At 33.3% G+C, this 24756-nt stretch overlaps 1 protein-coding gene across 12 annotated transcripts in view; it reads left to right on the top strand.

The window, feature by feature from the left end:
* Rgk2 (Rad, Gem/Kir family member 2) overlaps window positions 1-24756 on the top strand; it is a 694072-nt gene that overhangs the window by 61708 nt on the left and 607608 nt on the right. For 5 of the 12 annotated variants that reach the window (XM_067772880.1, XM_067772883.1, XM_067772873.1 and 2 more), the window contains exon 2: window positions 15332-15522. The exons of 5 other annotated variants lie outside the window; for them this stretch is intronic. The gene's annotated coding sequence lies outside the window, so the exon portion shown is untranslated. The remainder of the gene's footprint in view (window positions 1-15331; window positions 15523-24756) is intronic. 2 more of the 12 variants (XM_067772877.1, XM_067772878.1) reach the window with 2 other exon arrangements.

Below are 24756 nucleotides of genomic sequence, written 5' to 3'. Positions count from 1 at the left end.
CGAAACCTGTGGACCAAAAAAAAATTTTTTGCCTATGAAAAACTACAAACGATTTAAACGTATTTCAAAAAGAAAAAACCCAAATTTGCTTAAATTGCTTGGTTTCCGCACAATGTATTATATTTTCGGAGTAACTATAAAAACTACAAAAAAATGAATTTCACTACAATCAATTTCATAGTTTGCAGTTATAGGAAAAGTACTTTTAGTGCTTCCAAATTGCTGCGTTCTTGGTTTTTTGAGATGCGTTAGCGATATCTCCGAAACCTGTGGACCAAAAAAAAATTTTTTTTCCTATGAAAAACTACAAACGATTTAAAACGTATTCCAAAAAGAAAAAACCCAAATTTGCTTAAATTTCTTGGTTTCCGCACAATGTATTATATTTTCGGAGTAACTATAAGAACTACAAAAAAATGAATTTCACTACAATCAATTTCATCGTTTGTGGTTATAGGAAATGTACTTTTAGTGCTTCCAAATTGCTGCGTTCTTGGTTTTTTTAAGATGCGTTAGCGATATCCGAAACCTGTGGACCAAAAAAAAATTTTTTTCCTATGAAAAACTATAAACGATTTCAAACGTATTTCAAAAAGAAAAAACCCAAATTTGCTTAAATTGCTTGGTTTCCGCACAATGTATTATATTTTCGGAGTAACTATAAAAACTACAAAAAAATGAATTTCACTACAATCAATTTCATCGTTTGTAGTTATAGGAAAAGTATTTTTAGTGCTTCCAAATTGCTGCGTTCTTGGTTTTTTTGAGATGCGTTAGCGATATCTCCGAAACCTGTGGACCAAAAAAAAAATTTTTTTTCGTATGAAAAGCTACAAACGATTTAAAACGTATTTCAAAAGAAAAAACCCAAATTTGCTTAAATTGCTTGGTTTCCGCACAATGTATTATATTTTCGGAGTAACTATAAAAACCACAAAAAAATGAGTTTCACTACGATCAATTTCATCGTTTGTAGTTATAGGAAAAGTACTTTTAGTGCTTCCAAATTGCTGCGTTCTTGGTTTTTTTGAGATGCGTTAGCGACATCTCCGAAACCTGTGGACCAAAAAAAAAATTTTTTTTGCGTATGAAAAACTACAAACGATTTAAAACGTATTTCAAAAAGAAAAAAACAAATTTGCTTAAATTGCTTGGTTTCCGCACAATGTATTATGTTTTCGGAGTAACCATAAAAACTACAAAAAATGGATTTCACTACAATCAATTTCATCGTTTTTAGTTATAGGAAATGTACTTTTAGTGCTTCCAAATTGCTGCGTTCTTGGTTTTTTTGAGATGCGTTAGCGATATCTCCGAAACCTGTGGACCAAAAAAATAATTTGTTTTCCTATGAAAAACTACAAACGATTTAAAACGCATTTCAAAAAGAAAAAACCCAAATTTGCTTAAATTGCTTGGTTTCCGCACAATGTATTATATTTTCGGAGTAACTATAAAAACGACAAAAAAATGAATTTCACTACAATCAATTTCATCGTTTGTCGTTATAGGAAATGTACTTTTAGTGCTTCCAAATTGCTGCGTTCTTGGTTTTTTTGAGATGCGTTAGCGATATCTCCGAAACCTGTGGACCAAAAAAAAACATGTTTTTCCTATGAAAAACTACAAACGATTTAAAACGTATTTCAGAAAGAAAAAACCCAAATTTGCTTAAATTGCTTGGTTTCCGCACAATGTATTATATTTTCGGAGTAACTATAAAAAAATTAATTTCACTACGATCAATTTCATCGTTTGTAGTTATAGGAAAAGTACTTTTAGTGCTTCCAAATTGCTGCGTTCTTGGTTTTTTTGAGATGCGTTAGCGATATCTCCGAAACCTGTGGACCAAAAAAAAAATTTTTTTTCGTATGAAAAACTACAAACGATTTAAAACGTATTTCAAAAAGAAAAAACCCAAATTTGCTTAAATTGCTTGGTTTCCGCAAAATGTATTATATTTTCGGAGTAACTATAAAAACTACAAAAAAATGAATTGCACTACGATCAATTTCATCGTCTGTTATAGGAAAAGTACTTCTAGTGCTTCCAAATTTCTGCGTTCTTGGTTTTTTTGAGATGCGTTAGCGATATCTCCGAAACCTGTCGACCAAAAAAAATTTTTTTTTCGTATGAAAAACTACAAACGATTTAAAACGTATTCCAAAAAGAAAAAACCCAAATTTGCTTAAATTTCTTGGTTTCCGCACAATGTATTATATTTTCGGAGTAACTATAAGAACTACAAAAAAATAAATTTCACTACAATCAATTTCATCGTTTGTAGTTATAGGAAATGTACATTTAGTGCTTCCAAATTGCTGCGTTCTTGGTTTTTTTGAGATGCGTTAGCGATATCTCCGAAACCTGTGGACCAAAAAAAAATTTTTTTCCTATGAAAAACTACAAACGATTTCAAACGTATTTCAAAAAGAAAAAACCCAAATTTGCTTAAATTGCTTGGTTTCCGCACAATGTATTATATTTTCGGAGTAACTATAAAAACTACAAAAAAACGAATTTCACTACAATCAATTTCATCGTTTGTAGTTATAGGAAAAGTACTTTTAGTGCTTCCAAATTGCTGCGTTCTTGGTTTTTTTGAGATCCGTTAGCGATATCTCCGAAACCTGTGGACCAAAAAAAATTTTTTGTTTCGTATGAAAAGCTACAAACGATTTAAAACGTATTTCAAAAAGAAAAAACCCAAATTTGCTTAAATTGCTTGGTTTCCGCACAATGTATTATATTTTCGGAGTAACTATAAAAACTACAAAAAATGAGTTTCACTACGATCAATTTCATAGTTTGTAGTTATAGGAAAAGTACTTTTAGTGCTTCCAAATTGCTGCGTTCATGGTTTTTTTGAGATGCGTTAGCGATATCTCCGAAACCTGTGGACCAAAAAAAAAATTTGTTTCCTATGAAAAACTACAAACATTTAAAACGTATTTCAGAAAGAAAAAACCCAAATTTGCTTAAATTGCTTGGTTTCCGCACAATGTATTATATTTTCGGAGTAACTATAAAAACTACAAAAAAGTGAATTTCACTACAATCAATTTCATCGTTTGTAGTTATAGGAAAAGTACTTTTACTGCTTCCAAATTGCTGCGTTCTTGGTTTTTTTGAGATGCGTTAGCGATATCACCGAAACCTGTGGACCAAAAAAAAAATTTTTTTTCGTATGAAAAACTACAAACGATTTAAACCGTATTTCAAAAACAAAAAAACAAATTTACTTAAAATGCTTGGTTTCCGCACAATGTATTATATTTTCGGAGTAACTATAAGAACTACAAAAAAATTAATTTCACTACAATCAATTTCATCGTTTGTAGTTATAGGAAATGTACTTTTAGTGCTTCCAAATTGCTGCGTTCTTGGTTTTTTTGAGATGCGTCAGCGATATCTCCGAAACTTGTGGACCAAAAAAAATGTTTTTCCTATGAAAAACTACAAACGATTTCAAACGTATTTCAAAAAGAAAAAACCCAAATTTGCTTAAATTGCTTGGTTTCCGCACAATGTATTATATTTTCGGAGTAACTATAAAAACTACAAAAAAATGAATTTCAGTACAATCAATTTCATCGTTTGTAGTTATAGGAAAATTACTTTTAGTGCTTCCAAATTGCTGCGTTCTTGGTTTTTTTGAGATGCGTTAGCGATATCTCCGAAACCTGTGGACCAAAAAAAAAATTTTTTTTCGTATGAAAAGCTACAAACGATTTAAAACGTATTTCAAAAAGAAAAAACCCAAATTTGCTTAAATTGCTTGGTTTCCGCACAATGTATTATATTTTCGGAGTAACTATAAAAACTACAAAAAAATGAATTTCACTACAATCAATTTCATCGTTTGTAGTTATAGGAAATGTACTTTTAGTGCTTCCAAATTGCTGCGTTCTTGGTTTTTTGAGATGCGTTAGCGATATCTCCCAAACCTGTGGACCAAAAAAAAATTTTTTTTCCTCTGAAAAACTACAAACGATTTAAAACGCATTTCAAAAAGAAAAAACCCAAATTTGCTTAAATTGCTTGGTTTCCGCACAATGCATTATATTTTCGGAGTAACTATAAAAACTACAAAAAAATGAATTTCACTACAATCAATTTCATCGTTTGTCGTTATAGGAAATGTACTTTTAGTGCTTCCAAATTGCTGCGTTCTTGGTTTTTTTGAGATGCGTTAGCGATATCTCCGAAACCTGTGGACCAAAAAAAAAATGTTTTTCCTATGAAAAACTACAAACGATTTAAAACGTATTTCAGAAAGAAAAAACCCAAATTTGCTTAAATTGCTTGGTTTCCGCACAATGTATTATATTTTCGGAGTAACTATAAAAACTACAAAAAAATGAATTTCACTACGATCAATTTCATCGTTTGTAGTTATAGGAAAAGTACTTTTAGTGCTTCCAAATTGCTGCGTTCTTGGTTTTTTTGAGATGCGTTAGCGATATCTCCGAAACCTGTGGACCAAAAAAAAAATTTTTTTTCGTATGAAAAACTACAAACGATTTAAAACGTATTTCAAAAAGAAAAAACCCAAATTTGCTTAAATTGCTTGGTTTCCGCAAAATGTATTATTTTTTCGGAGTAACTATAAAAACTACAAAAAAATTAATTGCACTACGATCAATTTCATCGTTTGTAGTTATAGGAAAAGTACTTTTAGTGCTTCCAAATTGCTGCGTTCTTGGTTTTTTTGAGATGCGTTAGTGATATCTCCGAAACCTGTCTACCAAAAAAAAATTTTTTTTTCGTATGAAAAACTACAAACGATTTAAAACGTATTCCAAAAATAAAAAAACCCAAATTTGCTTAAATTTCTTGGTTTCCGCACAATGTATTATATTTTCGGAGTAACTATAAGAACTACAAAAAAATGAATTTCACTACAATGAATTTCATCGTTTGTAGTTATAGGAAATGTACTTTTAGTGCTTCCAAATTGCTGCGTTCTTGGTTTTTTTGAGATGCGTTAGCGATATCTCCGAAACCTGTGGACCAAAAAAAAATTTTTTTCCTATGAAAAACTACAAACGATTTAAACGTATTTCAAAAAGAAAAAACCCAAATTTGCTTAAATTGCTTGGTTTCCGCACAATGTATTATATTTTCGGAGTAACTATAAAAACTACAAAAAAATGAATTTCACTACAATCAATTTCATCGTTTGCAGTTATAGGAAAAGTACTTTTAGTGCTTCCAAATTGCTGCGTTCTTGGTTTTTTTGAGATGCGTTAGCGATATCTCCGAAACCTGTGGACCAAAAAAAAAAAATTTTTTTCGTATGAAAAACTACAAACGATTTAAAACGTATTCCAAAAAGAAAAAACCCAAATTTGCTTAAATTTCTTGGTTTCCGCACAATGTATTATATTTTCGGAGTAACTATAAGAACTACAAAAAAATGAATTTCACTACAATCAATTTCATCGTTTGTAGTAATAGGAAATGTACTTTTAGTGCTTCCAAATTGCTGCGTTCTTGGTTTTTTTGAGATGCGTTACCGATATCTCCGAAACCTGTGGACCAAAAAAAAATTTTTTTCCTATGAAAAACTACAAACGATTTCAAACGTATTTCAAAAAGAAAAAACCCAAATTTGCTTAAATTGCTTGGTTTCCGCACAATGTATTATATTTTCGGAGTAACTATAAAAACTACAAAAAAATGAATTTCACTACAATCAATTTCATCGTTTGTAGTTATAGGAAAAGTATTTTTAGTGCTTCCAAATTGCTGCGTTCTTGGTTTTTTTGAGATGCGTTAGCGATATCTCCGAAACCTGTGGACCAAAAAAAAATTTTTTTTCGTATGAAAAGCTACAAACGATTTAAAACGTATTTCAAAAGAAAAAACCCAAATTTGCTTAAATTGCTTGGTTTCCGCACAATGTATTATATTTTCGGAGTAACTATAAAAACCACAAAAAAATGAGTTTCACTACGATCAATTTCATCGTTTGTAGTTATAGGAAAAGTACTTTTAGTGCTTCCAAATTGCTGCGTTCTTGGTTTTTTTGAGATGCGTTAGCGACATCTCCGAAACCTGTAGACCAAAAAAAAAATTTTTTTGCGTATGAAAAACTACAAACGTGCTTCCAAATTGTGCGTTCTTGGTTTTTTTGAGATGCGTTAGCGATATCTCCGAAACCTGTGGACCAAAAAAAAATTGTTTTTCCTATGAAAAACTACAAACGATTTAAAACGCATTTCAAAAAGAAAAAACCCAAATTTGCTTAAATTGCTTGGTTTCCGCCCAATGTATTATATTTTCGGAGTAACTATAAAAACGACAAAAAAATGAATTTCACTACAATCAATTTCATCGTTTGTCGTTATAGGAAATGTACTTTTAGTGCTTCCAAATTGCTGCGTTCTTGGTTTTTTTGAGATGCGTTAGCGATATCTCCGAAGCCTGTGGACAAAAAAAAAAAAAATGTTTTTCCTATGAAAAACTACAAACGATTTAAAACGTATTTCAGAAAGAAAAAACCCAAATTTGCTTAAATTGCTTGGTTTCCGCACAATGTATTATATTTTCGGAGTAACTATAAAAACTACAAAAAAATGAATTTCCCTACAATCAATTTCATCGTTTGTAGTTATAGGAAAAGTACTTTTAGTGCTTCCAAATTGCTGCGTTCTTGGTTTTTTGGAGATGCGTTAGCGATATCTCCGAAATCTGTGGACCAAAAAAAATTTTTTTTTCGTATGAAAAACTACAAACAATTTAAAACACATTTCAAAAAGATAAAACCCAAATTTGCTTAAATTGCTTGGTTTCCGCACAATGTATTATATTTTCGGAGTAACTATAAAAACTACAAAAAAATGAATTGCACTACGATCAATTTCATCGTCTGTAGTTATAGGAAAAGTACTTCTAGTGCTTCCAAATTTCTGCGTTCTTGGTTTTTTTGAGATGCGTTAGCGATATCTCCGAAACCTGTCGACCAAAAAAAAATTTTTTTTCGTATGAAAAACTACAAACGATTTAAAAACATTTCAAAAAGATAAAACCCAAATTTGCTTAAATTGCTTGGTTTCCGCACAATGTATTATATTTTCGGAGTAACTATAAGACTAACAAAAAAATGAATTTCACTACAATCAATTTCATCGTTTGTAGTTATAGGAAATGTACTTTTAGTGCTTCCAAATTGCTGCGTTCTTGGTTTTTTTGAGATCCGTTAGCGATATCTCCGAAACCTGTGGACCAAAAAAAAATTTTTTTCCTATGAAAAACTACAAACGATTTCAAACGTATTTCAAAAAGAAAAAACCCAAATTTGCTTAAATTGCTTGGTTTCCGCACAATGTATTATATTTTCGGAGTAACTATAAAAACTACAAAAAAATGAATTTCACTACAATCAATTTCATCGTTTGTAGTTATAGGAAAAGTACTTTTAGTGCTTCCAAATTGCTGCGTTCTTGGTTTTTTTGAGATCCGTTAGCGATATCTCCGAAACCTGGGGACCAAAAAAAAATTTTTTTTTCGTATGAAAAGCTACAAACGATTTAAAACGTATTTCAAAAAGAAAAAACCCAAATTTGCTTAAATTGCTTGGTTTCCGCACAATGTATTATATTTTCGGAGTAACTATAAAAACTACAAAAAAATGAGTTTCACTACGATCAATTTCATCGTGTGTAGTTATAGGAAAAGTACTTTTAGTGCTTCCAAATTGCTGCGTTCTTGGTTTTTTTGAGATGCGTTAGCGACATCTCCGAAACCTGTGGACCAAAAAAAAATTTTTTTTTCGTATGAAAAACTACAAACGATTTAAACCGTATTTCAAAAACAAAAAAACAAATTTACTTAAATTGCTTGGTTTCCGCACAATGTATTATATTTTCGGAGTAACTATAAGAACTACAAAAAAATGAATTTCACTACAATCAATTTCATCGTTTGTAGTTATAGGAAAAGTACTTTTAGTGCTTCCAAATTGCTGCGTTCATGGTTTTTTTGAGATGCGTTAGCGATATCTCCGAAACCTGTGGACCAAAAAAAAAATTTGTTTCCTATGAAAAACTACAAACGATTTAAAACGTATTTCAGAAAGAAAAAACCCAAATTTGCTTAAATTGCTTGGTTTCCGCACAATGTATTTTATTTTCGGAGTAACTATAAAAACTACAAAAAAGTGAATTTAACTACAATCAATTTCATCGTTTGTAGTTATAGGAAAAGTACTTTTAGTGCTTCCAAATTGCTGCGTTCTTGGTTTTTTTGAGATGCGTTAGCGATATCTCCGAAACCTTCCGAAATCTGTGGACCAAAAAAAAATTTTTTTTCGTATGAAAAACTACAAACGATTTAAAACGTATTTCAAAAAGAAAAAACCCAAATTTGCTTAAATTGCTTGGTTTCCGCACAATGTATTATATTTTCGGAGTAACTATAAAAACTACAAAAAAATGAATTGCACTACGATCAATTTCATCGTTTGTAGTTATAGGAAAAGTACTTTTAGTGCTTCCAAATTGCTGCGTTCTTGGTTTTTTTGAGATGCGTTAGTGATATCTCCGAAACCTGTCGACCAAAAAAAAATTTTTTTTTCGTATGAAAAACTACAAACGATTTAAAACCTATTCCAAAAATAAAAAAACCCAAATTTGCTTAAATTTCTTGGTTTCCGCACAATGTATTATATTTTCGGAGTAACTATAAGAACTACAAAAAAATGAATTTCACTACAATGAATTTCATCGTTTGTAGTTATAGGAAATGTACTTTTAGTGCTTCCAAATTGCTGCGTTCTTGGTTTTTTTGAGATGCGTTAGCGATATCTCCGAAACCTGTGGACCAAAAAAATTTTTTTTTCCTATGAAAAACTACAAACGATTTAAACGTATTTCAAAAAGAAAAAACCCAAATTTGCTTAAATTGCTTGGTTTCCGCACAATGTATTATATTTTCGGAGTAACTATAAAAACTACAAAAAAATGAATTTCACTACAATCAATTTCATCGTTTGCAGTTATAGGAAAAGTACTTTTAGTGCTTCCAAATTGCTGCGTTCTTGGTTTTTTTGAGATGCGTTAGCGATATCTCCGAAACCTGTGGACCAAAAAAAAAAATTTTTTTTCGTATGAAAAACTACAAACGATTTAAAACGTATTCCAAAAAGAAAAAACCCAAATTTGCTTAAATTTCTTGGTTTCCGCACAATGTATTATATTTTCGGAGTAACTATAAGAACTACAAAAAAATGAATTTCACTACAATCAATTTCATCGTTTGTAGTAATAGGAAATGTACTTTTAGTGCTTCCAAATTGCTGCGTTCTTGGTTTTTTTGAGATGCGTTACCGATATCTCCGAAACCTGTGGACCAAAAAAAAATTTTTTTCCTATGAAAAACTACAAACGATTTCAAACGTATTTCAAAAAGAAAAAACCCAAATTTGCTTAAATTGCTTGGTTTCCGCACAATGTATTATATTTTCGGAGTAACTATAAAAACTACAAAAAAATGAATTTCACTACAACCAATTCCATCGTTTGTAGTTATAGGAAAAGTATTTTTAGTGCTTCCAAATTGCTGCGTTCTTGGTTTTTTTGAGATGCGTTAGCGATATCTCCGAAACCTGTGGACCAAAAAAAAATTTTTTTTCGTATGAAAAGCTACAAACGATTTAAAACGTATTTCAAAAGAAAAAACCCAAATTTGCTTAAATTGCTTGGTTTCCGCACAATGTATTATATTTTCGGAGTAACTATAAAAACCACAAAAAAATGAGTTTCACTACGATCAATTTCATCGTTTGTAGTTATAGGAAAAGTACTTTTAGTGCTTCCAAATTGCTGCGTTCTTGGTTTTTTTGAGATGCGTTAGCGACATCTCCGAAACCTGTAGACCAAAAAAAAAATTTTTTTGCGTATGAAAAACTACAAACGATTTAAAACGTATTTCAAAAAGAAAAAAACAAATTTGCTTAAATTGCTTGGTTTCCGCACAATGTATTATATTTTCGGAGTAACCATAAAAACTACAAAAAATGGATTTCACTACAATCAATTTCATCGTTTGTAGTTATAGGAAATGTACTTTTAGTGCTTCCAAATTGCTGCGTTCTTGGTTTTTTTGAGATGCGTTAGCGATATCTCCGAAACCTGTGGACCAAAAAAAAATTGTTTTTCCTATGAAAAACTACAAACGATTTAAAACGCATTTCAAAAAGAAAAAACCCAAATTTGCTTAAATTGCTTGGTTTCCGCACAATGTATTATATTTTCGGAGTAACTATAAAAACGACAAAAAAATGAATTTCACTACAATCAATTTCATCGTTTGTCGTTATAGGAAATGTACTTTTAGTGCTTCCAAATTGCTGCGTTCTTGGTTTTTTTGAGATGCGTTAGCGATATCTCCGAAGCCTGTGGACAAAAAAAAAAACAATGTTTTTCCTATGAAAAACTACAAACGATTTAAAACGTATTTCAGAAAGAAAAAACCCAAATTTGCTTAAATTGCTTGGTTTCCGCACAATGTATTATATTTTCGGAGTAACTATAAAAACTACAAAAAAATGAATTTCCCTACAATCAATTTCATCGTTTGTAGTTATAGGAAAAGTACTTTTAGTGCTTCCAAATTGCTGCGTTCTTGGTTTTTTGGAGATGCGTTAGCGATATCTCCGAAATCTGTGGACCAAAAAAAATTTTTTTTTCGTATGAAAAACTACAAACAATTTAAAACACATTTCAAAAAGATAAAACCCAAATTTGCTTAAATTGCTTGGTTTCCGCACAATGTATTATATTTTCGGAGTAACTATAAAAACTACAAAAAAATGAATTGCACTACGATCAATTTCATCGTCTGTAGTTATAGGAAAAGTACTTCTAGTGCTTCCAAATTTCTGCGTTCTTGGTTTTTTTGAGATGCGTTAGCGATATCTCCGAAACCTGTCGACCAAAAAAAAATTTTTTTTCGTATGAAAAACTACAAACGATTTAAAACACATTTCAAAAAGATAAAACCCAAATTTGCTTAAATTGCTTGGTTTCCGCACAATGTATTATATTTTCGGAGTAACTATAAGACTAACAAAAAAATGAATTTCACTACAATCAATTTCATCGTTTGTAGTTATAGGAAATGTACTTTTAGTGCTTCCAAATTGCTGCGTTCTTGGTTTTTTTGAGATCCGTTAGCGATATCTCCGAAACCTGTGGACCAAAAAAAAATTTTTTTCCTATGAAAAACTACAAACGATTTCAAACGTATTTCAAAAAGAAAAAACCCAAATTTGCTTAAATTGCTTGGTTTCCGCACAATGTATTATATTTTCGGAGTAACTATAAAAACTACAAAAAAATGAATTTCACTACAATCAATTTCATCGTTTGTAGTTATAGGAAAAGTACTTTTAGTGCTTCCAAATTGCTGCGTTCTTGGTTTTTTTGAGATGCGTTAGCGATATCTCCGAAACCTGTGGACCAAAAAAAAAATTTTTTTTCGTATGAAAAACTACAAACGATTTAAAACGTATTTCAAAAAGAAAAAAAACAAATTTACTTAAATTGCTTGGTTTCCGCAGAATGTATTATATTTTCGGAGTAACTATGCAAACTATAAAAAAAATTAATTTCACTACAATTAATTTCATCATTTGTAGTTTGATAAGCCAAGTCAAAGAGCACTTGACTAGCATCAATTCCACCCTTAAATACGTATGTGCATATGTACACAGAAGCCTGTGCCTGTCGATCAGCTTTTGAGCATTGTATCATTGAATGTATATGTATGAAAATATGAACCAAATTAGAAATGTACATACATACATATTCAATAATACTCCAAAGTAAAGGCAGATATAAATAAATACTTTGGTCGCTTTGATGCTGTGGCAGCGTCTTGAGATAAGAAGAAAAAAACTTGCCGCTTGCTACGTTCTAAAGCGACCAAAGACTTTATGTAAATCCGCGTATACAGACATATATATATACATATGAATGCTCGTAGCAATTAGCCAACGAAATACAATAGGCACGAGCCAAATTATGTGTCGTCGGTGGTTAAAAGTGTTGCCGTTTGCAGCTTTAATCAAATGACAGCTAAAAGGGGAATTTATTATTAATACTAAAATAAAGGAATTTATTGCTCTTTTGCGACATAATGTTATTTTTCTTGGCAAAATTACTTTAATTCATTTCGCCCCTCCCATTTATTACTTTTTATCTATGAAAATAGTGTAAAATTCTTACTTTGTACTGACATGTGATAAACAAGTCAGCATATACAATATGACGTCACAGTGCGAATTCGGGCCAGAAACGGGTAAAACTCGACTTTTATATATTAACTGCAACACAGCTGCTGAAAACTTGGTTGTTCGACTGCGCGAACAATTTTTCGACAGAATAAGATCAGGTTTTTCAAATAGCAAATTAAAATTTCCATAAGCTCTGCCAGCTCGGCAATTCGGCATATTGGAAAATTATTTGCAAAAATGTATATGAACAATGCATGAAAATTTTTAGATTATATTGCTAATACGTTACTGGGCATTTATTGGGCAATATACTCGCATCTTTATTTGCATTTTTTACTACCATATTATTACTTCGATTAGGGCATATAAATAGTTTGGTATTATTTCATAGGAAAAGTGCCTAGTTACGGAAGTAGTTATGCGCGTTATAATGAAAGCCCTCAATATGCATCGAAGTTGGTATTTATAAAATCACAAACATTTTTCTTTTGACGATTTTATCAAATGCCATATTGCCAAATTGCATCACCAATTTGGACAACTTAAGAAGAAGCATTATGAATGAAAAAGAGGAAGCTAGTTTTCAGGATTTTGTGATTTACATTAGAACATACATATGTATGTATGTACACATGCTTGTGCGTAAGAATAATTTTTGTTGGAAGTGGTTGGTTGAATAGAAGTTTGTTTTTTTTTTTGAACATGTGAATGTACAAACATACATATGTTAGCTTATGCTTGGATATATTGGTATCAATGAGGTGGGTGTGAAGTGGGGTGTTGGTTGATCTTTAGTTTAAGAATATATGTATGTGTTTGCATATATATCTAAGTTTGTTTATACGCTACGATCGTCATAGCAGATACATTACCATGTTCATACATTTCTTAGCTTACATATGAGCATACATACATATGTATGTACGTACATTTGCTTGAGCGTAAGAATAATTTTTGTTAGAAGGGGTATGCTGAAATGAAGTTTGTTTTATTTTTGAACATATGAATTGTAAGCAACAATATTTACTTGCACATTCAAAAACTTTAATATGCTTGTAATTTAAATCGAGAGAATTATTCAAAGAACCCATTTGCTGTGCAAAAATCATTGTTTGGAATACCCAACCGGGTGTATTCGAATTTCCCAATTTTGCAATGTATTATATTTTCGTAGTAACTATAAGAACTACAAAAAAATTAATTTCACTACAATCAATTTCATCGTTTGTAGTTATAGGAAAAGTACTTTTAGTGCTTCCAAATTGCTGCGTTCTTGGTTTTTTTGAGATGCGTTAGCGATATCCCCGAAACCTGTGGACCAAAAAAAAAATTTTTTTTTCCTATGAAAAACCACAAACGATTTAAAATGTATTTCAAAAATAAAAAACCCAAATTTGCTTAAATTGCTTGGTTTCCGCACAATGTATTATATTTTCGGAGTAACTATAAGAACTACAAAAAAATGAATTTCACTACAATCAATTTCATCATTTGTAGTTATAGGAAATGTACTTTTAGTGCTTCCAAATTGCTGCGTTCTTGGTTTTTTTGAGATGCGTTAGCGATATCTCCGAAACCTGTGGACCAAAAAAAAAATTTTTTTTTCCTATGAAAAACTACAAACGATTTAAAACGCATTTCAAAAAGAATAAACCCAAATTTGCTTAAATTGCTTGGTTTCCGCACAATGTACTATATTTTCGGAGTAACTATAAGAACTACAAAAAAATGAATTTCACTACAATCAATTTCATCGTTTGTAGTTATAGGAAAAGTACTTTTAGTGCTTCCAAATTGCTGCGTTCTTGGTTTTTTTGAGATGCGTTAGCGATATCTCCGAAACCTGTGGACCAAAAAAAAAATTTTTTTTCGTATGAAAAACCACAAACGATTTAAAACGTATTTCAAAAAGAAAAAGACCAAATTTACTTAAATTGCTTGGTTTCCGCACAATGTATTATATTTTTGGAGTAACTGTAAGAACTACAAAAAAATTAATTTCACTACAATCAATTTCATCATTTGTAGTTATAGGAAATTTACTTTTAGTGCTTCCAAATTGCTGCGTTCTTGGTTTTTTTGAGATGCGTTAGCGATATCTCCGAAACCTGTGGACCAAAAAAAAAATTTTTTTTTCCTATGAAAAACCACAAACGATTTAAAACGTATTTCAAAAATAAAAAACCCAAATTTGCTTAAATTGCTTGGTTTCCGCACAATGTATTATATTTTCGGAGTAACTATAAGAACTACAAAAAAATGAATTTCACTACAATCAATTTCATCATTTGTAGTTATAGGAAATGTACTTTTAGTGCTTCCAAATTGCTGCGTTCTTGGTTTTTTTGAGATGCGTTAGCGATATCTCCGAAACCTGTGGACCAAAAAAAAATTTTTTTTCGTATGAAAAACCACAAACGATTTAAAACGTATTTCAAAAAGAAAAAGACCAAATTTACTTAAATTGCTTGGTTTCCGCACAATGTATTATATTTTTGGAGTAACTATAAGAACTACAAAAAAATTAATTTCACTACAATCAATTTCATCGTATGTAGTTATAGGAAATGTACTTTTAGTGCTTCCAAATTGCTGCGTTCTTGGTTTTTTTGAGATGCGTTAGCGATATCTCCGAAACCTGTGGACCAAAAAAAAAAATTTTTTTTCCTATGAAAAACTACAAACGATTTAAAACGTATTTCAAAAATAAAAAACCCAAATTTGCTTAAATTGCTTGGTTTCCGCACAATGTATTATATTTTCGGAGTAACTATAAAAACTACAAAAAAAATGAATTTCACTACAATCAATTTCATCGTTTGTAGTTATAGGAAAATTACTTTTAGTGCTTCCAAATTGCTGCGTTCTTGGTTTTTTTGAGATGCGTTAGCGATATCTGCGAAACCTGCGGACCAAAAAAAAAAATTTTTTTCGTATGAAAAACTAAAAACGATTTAAAACGTATTTCAAAAACAAAAAAACCAAATTTACTTAAATTGCTTGGTTTCCGCACAATGTATTATATTTTCGGAGTAACTATAAGAACTACAAAAAAATGAATTTCACTACAATCAATTGCATTGTTTGTAGTTATAGAAATCACAAAAAAAATTTGGATTTTTTCAAAGCGGGTTCCAGCGTGATGCAGCTACATCATAGCCCAAAAACAAAACCAAAGCAAGTAATTTGTCCAACAGATATTCCAACTGCATCAACACCGCTAAAAGGCCTTTCATCGCTGGATTGCATCACCCACATATATACCTATCACAATAAAACATGTAAGTAATATTGTACCAATATCTATGTTGCCTTTGTTATTGTTTAAATTTTTTGCTTTGATTTGCAACCAAGACAAATCGGCATACTAGTGGGCATAATTACCCACCTACTTTACAAACGTATGTACATACATCGGTACACCTGTTGTGCGTACTTATGTATGTAAATTCGTAAAAATCGTTTTGTAGCTAAAAAGGGTCTACATAGCCGAGATGGGCACATTAAGTTAAAAACATGTACGTTCAATCGCTTACATTCCTTTTTCTTTAAAATTTAATTATTTACCATAATTATTTGGTTGGGTTGCGTTAATACAAACCAAACAACCTACTTTATTATGTAAAATGTATAAAAAATCCTAAAAAAAAATCGTTCTTCCGAACCAATTAATTTTTGATTGTAGTATGTTTAGTTAAAGTTCGTAAATTTTGCTACCAAACCTAAAAAAGAAAAAAAAAAAACAAACAAAAAAAAAAGAAGATTTTTTTTAATAATGTAAAATCAACCAAATAATTGTGGCATGCCCCTCTGATGCAAATATACATACATTTCTACATAGCTATGAACCGGCATATAATTTTTCTTGTACAAGTTTAACTAAATAGGAAAACAAAAACTTCATGTAAATACCTAAAGCAAAGAGGGCAACAAAAATTCGTTGCAGAGTGTAGCTTGTTGTTGGCTTATGATGCCCTGGTATGTCCAGTAATTTCAATCGAGTAAATATATATAATTTTGCCATATGATGATTGAGTTACCTTTTGCTCATATTATCTTCCGTCCGTAAGTTTGTTTTATATTCTTTGTCTTTGCTCAAACCGGGTAAATTTAAATATACCTCGTAACAATAGATAATATTGATAAATAGTTATAGAGTACGTTTCTGTTCAACAATTTTCGATAAGTGTTGAAAGTATAAAAGTTTAACACATTTTTAAAACCCATTTTTCGTGGAACTCCCCCTTTCCTATTAGTTTACCTACCTACATACACACTTATGCACGTAAATATAAATTTATTTCCGAATGTAAGTTAAAGAAAAACAAAAAAAAAACTTTTACCCAAAAATATAAGAAAATAAAGTCAGTTAGTAATTTTTATGACGCCCGGGTATTTTCAGTAAACTACCTATCGTCAATAATGCTTTTGCCAATTGATCTGCTGTACTTTAATGATATGAATTTATTTGGATATTAATGTTCTAACGTACATGTTACGTCATTCATTTGGTTAATAGTTTTTGAAAATCATGTTAATTTATTTAAATCAATTTATTACGCTAGAGAATGGAAAGGTTTTCTATTCAATTATGGTTTCGGTCCAAAATTTTTAACCCACATGGAAGTTATAAGCCTTAAGAGAAAAAAAATTAAATTTATTATAAAACAAGTAAGGAAGGCTAAGTTCGGGTGTAACCGAACATTACATACTCAGTTGAGAGCTATGGAGACAAAATAAGGAAAATCACCATGTAGGAAAATGAACCTAGGGTAACCCTGGAATGTGGTTGTATGACATGTGTATCAAATGGAAGGTATTAAAGAGTATTTTAAGAGAGAGTAGGCCATAGTTCTATGGATGGACGCCATTTAGGGATATCGCCATAAAGGTGGACCAGGGCTGACTATAGAATGTGTTTGTACGATATGGGTATCAAATGAAAGGTGATAATGAGTATTTTAAAAGGGAATGGGCTTTAGTTCTATAGGTGAACGCCTTTTCGAGAAATCCCCATAAAGGTGGACCAGGGGTGACTCTAGAATATGTTTGTACGATATGGGTATCAAATGAAAGCTGTTAATGAGTATTTTGAAAAGGAGTGATCCTTAGTTCCCTAGGTGGACGCCGTTTCGAGATATCGCCATAAAGGTGCACCAGGGGTGTCTCTAGTTGTACGATATGGGAATCAAATGAAAGGTGTTACTGAGCGTTTTAAGAGGGAGTGGGCATTAGGTCTATGGTGGACGCCTTTTCGAAATGTCGCCATTAGGGTGGGCCAGGGGTGACTCTAGAATGTGTTTGTACGATATGGGTATCAAACGAAAGGTGTTACTGAGCATTTTAAGAGGGAGTGGGCATTAGGTCCATAGGTGGACGCCTTTTCGAGATATCGCCATTAGGGTGGGCCAGGGGTGACTCTGCAATGTGTTTGTACGATATGGGTATCAAATGAAAGGTGGTAATGAGTATTTTAAAAGGGAGTAATCCTTAGTTCTATAGGTGGACGCCTTTTCGAGATATCGCCATAATGGTGGACCAAGGGTGACTCTAGAATGTTTGTACGATATGGGTATCAAACGAAAGGTGTTACTGAGCATTTTAAGAGGGAGTGGGCACTAGGTCTATAGGTGGGCGCCTTTTCGAGATATCGCCATTAGGGTGGGCCAGGGTGACTCTAGAATGTGTTTGTACGATATGGGTATCAAACGAAAGGTGTTACTGAGCATTTTAAGAGGGAGTGGGCATTAGGTCTATAGGTGGACGCCTTTTCGATATATCGCCATTAGGGTGGGCCAGGGGTGACTCTAGAATGTTTGTACGATATGGGTATCAAACGAAAGGTGTTACTGAGCATTTTAAGAGGGAGTGGGCATTAGGTCTATAGGTGGACGCATTTTCGAGATATCGCCATTAGGGTGGGCCAGGGGTGACTCTAGAATGTTTGTACGATATGGGTATCAAAGGAAAGGTGTTACTGAGCATTTTAAGAGGGAGTGGACATTAGGTCTATAGGTGGACGCCTTTTCGAGATATCGCCATTAGGGTGGGCCAGGGGTGACTCTAGAATGTTTTTACGATATGGGTATCAAACGAAAGGTGTTACTGAGCATTTTAAGAGGGAGTGGGCATTAGGTCTATAGGTGCACGCCTTTTTGAGATATCGCCATTAGGGTGGGCCAGGGTTGACTCTAGAATGTGTTTGTACGATATGGATATCAAATTAAAGGTATTAATGAGGGTTTTAAAAGCGAGTGGCCCTTAGATGTATATGTGAAGGCGTTCTCGCGATATCGACCAAATGTGGATCAGGTGATCCAGAAAATCATCTGTCGGGTACTGCTAATTTATTTATATATTCAATAACACTAACAGTATTCCTGCCAAGATTCCAAGGCCTGTTGATTTCGCCTTGTAGAACTTTTTCATTTTCTTCTACTTAATATGGTAGGTGTCACACCCATTTTACAAAGTTTTTTCCAAAGTTATATTTTGCGTCAATAAACCAATCCAGTTACCATGTTTCATCCCTTTTTTCGTATTTGGTATAGAATTATGGCATTTTTTTAATTTTTCGTAATTTTCGATATCGATAAAGTGGGCGTGGTTATGGTCGGATTTCGGCCATTTTTTATACCAAGATAAAGTGAGTTCAGATAAGTACGTGGGCTAAGTTTAGTAAAGATATATCGGTTTTTGCTCAAGTTATTGTGTTAACGGCCGAGCGGAAGGACAGACGGTGGACTGTGTATAAAAACTGGGCGTGGCTTCCACCGATTTCGACCATTTTCACAGAGAACAGGTAACGTCATAGAACCTATGCTCCTACCAAATTTCAAAAGGATTGGTAAATTTTTGTTCGACTTAGGGCATTAAAAAAATTTTAGACACACTAAATGAAAATGGGCGGAGCCAAGCCCATTTTGAAATTTTCTTTTATTTTTGTATTTTGTTGCATCATATCATTACTGGAGTTGAATTTTGACTTAATTTACTTATATACAGTAAAGATATTAAATTTTTTGTTAAAATTTGAATTAAAAAAAATTTTTTTTTAAAAAGTGGGCGTGTTCTTCATCCAATTTTGCTAATTTTTATTTAGCACATATATAGTAATAGTAGTAACGTTCCTGCCAAATTTCATCATGATATCTTCAACGACTGCCAAATTACAGCTTGCAAAACTTTTAAATTACCTTCTTGTAAAAGTGGGCGGTGCCACGCCCATTGTCCAAAATCTTACTAATTTTATATTCTGCGTCATAACGTCAACCCATCTACCAAGTTTCATCGCTTTAACCGCATTTGGCAATGAATTATCGCATTTTTTCGGTTTTTCGAAATTTTCGATATCGAAAAAGTGGGCGTGGTTATAGTCCGATATCGTTCATTTTAAATAGCGATCTGAGATGAGTGCTCAGGAACCTACATACCAAATTTCATCAAGATACCTCAAAATTTACTCAAGTTATCGTGTTAACGGACGGACGGACGGACGGACGGACGGACGGACGGACGGACATGGCTCAATCAAATTTTTTTTGGATCCTGATTATTTTGATATATGGAAGTCTATATCTATCTCGATTCCTTTATATATGTACAACCAACCGTTATCCAATCAAACTTAATATGCTCTGTGAGCTCTGCTCAACTGAGTATAAAAAAAAAGGAAAAAAAAGAGAGACAATCATCATTATCATGTACAAAAGTACAGTCTATCGTTCTTCCGAACCAATTAATTTTTGACTGTAGTATGTTTAGTTAAAGTTCGTAAATTTTGCTACCAAACCTAAAAAAAGAAAAAAAAAAAACAAACAAAAAAAAAAGATTTTTTTTAATAATGTAAAATCAACCAAATAATTTTGGCATGCCCCTCTGATGCAAATATACATACATTTCTACATAGCTATGAACCGGCATATAATTTTTCTTGTACAAGTTTAACTAAATAGGAAAACAAAAACTTCATGTAAATACCTAAAGCAAAGAGGGCAACAAAAATTCGTTGCAGAGTGTAGCTTGTTGTTGGCTTATGATGCCCTGGTATGTCCAGTAATTTCAATCGAGTAAATATATATAATTTTGCCATATGATGACTGAGTTACCTTTTGCTCATATGAACTTCCGTCCGTAAGTTTGTTTTATATTCTTTGTCTTTGCTCAAACCGGGTAAATTTAAATATACCTCGTAACAATAGATAATATTGATAAATTGTTATAGAGTACGTTTCTGTTCAACAATTTTCTATAAGTGTTGAAAGTATAAAAGTTTAACACATTTTTAAAACCCATTTTTCGTGGAACTCCCCCCTCCTATTAGTTTACCTACCTACATACATACTTATGCACGTAAATATAAATTTATTTCCGAATATAAGTTAAAGAAAAACAAAAAAAAACTTTTACCCAAAAATATAAGAAAATAAAGTCAGTTAGTAATTTTTATGACGCCCAGGTATTTTCAGTAAACTACCTATCGTCAAGAATGCTTTTGCCAATTGATCTGCTGTACTTTAATGATATGAATTTATTTGGATATTAATGTTCTAACGTACATGTTACGTCATTCATTTGGTTAATAGTTTTTGAAAATCATGTTAATTTATTTAAATCAATTTATTACGCTAGAGAATGGAAAGGTTTTCTATTCAATTATGGTTTCGGTCCAAAATTTTTAACCCGCATGGAAGTTATAAGCCTTAAGAGAAAAAAAATTTAATTTATTATAATTGTTGAAAATACCATTTTGTTATGGAATGCCCCCAGCTGATCTTAGTCTATGCACATACACATTTATGTACTTACCTATAAACATATCCTAGTTGTAGTTGAAAAAAAAAAAAAAGAAGAAGGGAAAAATCGAAACAAAAAAAACAGTGGTACCTAAATATGACCCCTAAATATAAGTAAAAATACGTAAGCTAGTGTTTTTTATGATAGCCTGGTATGACTAGCCACCTAAAAGAGAGTTAAATTATAATCAGTATAACTAACAACTTTCTACATAAGCCGCTAATAAGCGTGTAATATTAGGGCTGTCCTAAAAAGTGTATATATTTTAGTGACGAATATTAAGAACTAAGGTTAATCCTAAATATCTTTCCATTAAGGATTGAATTTTTGATTGTAGTCGAGCAATTAAAATAAACGATGAATTGTTATCAACTTGAAAATATGGATCTGTAAGTTTTTGTATGTTCCTGGAGGCAAATGTGTTGATGACATAAAAGGTAGTATACGTTTTTTTTCGGGATCTTCGAATTCCATTCGCATCAAAGATCATGGTAGGGTAGGGTAAAGACAGCGAGTGTCGACTATCAGTTTAGACCTCGCCCCAATATTCACGTAAACAGATGTCCGCTTTCACCTCCTTAGCATTTAAAGTTCGTTGTTTGGTTCTTTTGAGTTGGTTAGTTACCGATCTCGTTTTTTTTGTTTCCTTTCGTACATATGTATCTAGTTTTTGAGTAAAGGGAGTGTAGCTCCTGTATTTAGATTCTGGTTTGGAGTCCTAAAATTAAACTTTATGTAATGTCGGTTGAGACATGGCAAAAACCCACCCCATCCCGAAAGAGCTACGGTCAAGAGGACTCCCCCGCCGTGACCTCTCAACTGCCTGTGTGGTTACCAGAATTCCACCCAAGGGTAACGTGCCTCTTCATATGTGTATGCGTACATGTATGGGGAATCACACACAAATACAAACATTATATAACCCTTCTCTTCGGGGCAGGTTACATAAATTTTTGGCGCCCAACGTGTGTGGCTAGCGAATGTAAGCTTTTGGGTCAGCTAATGCCAGCTGTTGCAAGCTAAGGCTCGCTAAGGCCAGCGATTGCCTTCCCAAATGTTGAGATGCAAACTCTGTTGATTTGAATATGATCGTGTGTAGACGTACACACACATATGTAGATCAATAATTAGCTTTTTATTAGCTGCCGCACACCTTTTGGTTGTGTTAATGTAAATTGTTATTGAATTATTCATATTAAACTAATATCGCATCACACCTGCCGATGTTGTTTAGATGGGTTTCGTCTAACTTCCGCAAGTGGAGATGTGGGAATGGATAGTCTAGTTTGATAAAACTACGATGCTGGTGATGCAGCCTGTATACCATGCCGAGAATTTTATTATTCTTTTCTAGCCTTTCATTAATTCAGTATACTAGTATAGCAAATAACACCCGCTATAAATATTACTGAAACTCACACCACAATTTTGCTCGCTTGTCTTCTTAGGCATTGGAAGCATTATCGGTCTGTTACGTTATTGCTTGGCAATACTGTTTAATACAATTACAAAATACTGAGTATTTGGAGAAAGCTGGATACCAGTACTGATTGGCCCTAAAATATATTTTTCCTTGCTTAGCGGATGGATTGATTCTAACTTTCAATTGTCATAATCTCGAATAGGTTTACATATGGCTTGGATCCTCATTTTGTAATGTTCTAATTGTTGTCTGGAACTTCCCCCTGTGGGTTAGGGGTTAGAATATGCCCACGGTAGGTATACCGGTCGTAAAAGGCGACCATAATACCATGGGTACCCAATCCATGAGTAAGGTGTTTTACTCGAAAGGTAGCAGGGTGGACGCGGTGTATCACCCTGTGAGACCCTAGGCAAGGTCTTTACAAAAACTGCTACCGCGGGAGCAGGAGAAGCTAGTGTGATCTGGTGCACTGCCTCGAACGATGCTTTGTACTCAGGTCTCACCTCCTGTCCTGGGATGGCCCCCTTGTGGGAGCATCGCGGTGGCTGTGGTTTCAAATAGAGTTCACTTATGACACACGCTCTGAGTAGACTTGTTTTCCCTTGGGGCGTGCAAACCCAAGGGAATTCGGTCTCATGCTTGCCACGGCAGTTCCAATTTCATTGAGAAACTGACCCTGAGGGGCAGATGATAGGTTGGTCACATCCCTTAATTTGTGACAAAATGCTGCAAATAAGTTGACGAAAGATGGTGAAAGAACGCATGTCTATCGTCAGCCGAAAAACAATCGATAATTGTACGAGTGGGCCGGTGCTCATCTCGTCTTTTGAGATGTTTGAGGTTGCTTTAGACTGCGTAAGCGAATAAGAGGCGTTCGCTGTGTGGATGGCCACATCCTATATGTGGCAAGATTTGACGTTGTCAAATCACTGCAGTGTGGCGGACTGCAATGCAAAGATGTTGCTGGGGCAGGTACTCGGTACTTACAGGTCTGTGAGCGGAAAAGGTTGGGCACATCCCTTAATTGTGGTAGGAGTTTATTTGGAGGCAAATCGGTGCATAATTGTTGCGTAATTGAGTGGAAATTGGAGCGAAATTAGTAGCAAAAATGGAAGCCAATAGTAGACAATATGGCACACAATGTTTGTCAACGTAGTGTGGCCTCAAGCGATGTCGAGGGGCATTGTTGAGGCGGGCTCTCGGCACTCACAGGTCTGTGTGCGGAAAAGGTTGGTCACATCCCTTGATTTAAATTGTGATGGTGTTTTAAGACGGAGCATAATTGGATGCCAAGCTCACTTTGTTTGTCAACGTAGTGCGGCCCTTTAAGCAATATCTAAGCAAAACCAAGCTCCGTCGTTAACAATGTATTTATAAATTGTTGTAACACTGCAGGACAGAAAAGGTTGGTCACACCCCTAAATTGCGACAAAAACACAATATCTCAATCTGGTTAACTTGTTAATCAGATATCGAGATATCAAAATCAATGAAAGAGGGACTCTGAGGCAAGCACGGAACTCGCGGTGGAGTTGCCGTGCAACCGGGTGCCATTACCCGAAAATGGAAGAGGAGGATGGATAGTCCTCCTCGGCCAAACCAAGGCTGGTTGACTTGAACACCCCAGCTCACCGATTTGGTACCAACTTGTTGGGCCGAAGATCAACGGACATTGATCTGTGTTTTACACCGGAGGTAAGTCTTCACGACAGGGACTCCCGTAATACACGTTCTTTCTGTGTCTGGAACTTGTGAGCATGCAGCCTTGCGTCCACTTGCCGAACAATAATTTAGTATCCTTTCGTTCTTAGATTCAATAACCCAATTAAAATTTCCACGGTCATCCATTTAGTGTGTATTATTGGTCAATAATACTACCTTTTTGTTTTTGTTATCAACACATGTCGTACCCAGGAACAGTATAGTTTTGTTATTTTGAAATAATGCCCTTACACAGAAGTCCACAACAACCCCCGCGGTCAGGACTTGCCCCAGAAAACCAATGTGCTATTTGTAGCCAGGAAATAAACAATACTCACCCTTGTTTTTTGCTACCCTGCAAAAATCTTTTTCATAAACTGTGTTTTGAAAGTTGGTTCGATGAGAATAATGTTTGCTACATTTGCAATAAAGAAATAACTCAGCGACACTTGAAAGTAGTAGTAGGAAACTGCTCACCAGGAGCAATTCCAAAGATATCTTCTGCTTCAGCCGCAGATAGAACAATCATAACCCGAAGTTTGACGAGTGCGTTTAATCAAACTGAGACTTCACAACCTCAAGATGTACAAGAGCA

Source organism: Eurosta solidaginis, chromosome 3 (assembly GCF_040869045.1).
Source record: "Eurosta solidaginis isolate ZX-2024a chromosome 3, ASM4086904v1, whole genome shotgun sequence".
In the NCBI taxonomy this organism is placed as follows: Eukaryota; Metazoa; Arthropoda; class Insecta; order Diptera; family Tephritidae; genus Eurosta; species Eurosta solidaginis.
Note: the sequence above shows the minus strand (reverse complement) of the source record. Positions and strands in the feature narration are given on the sequence as shown.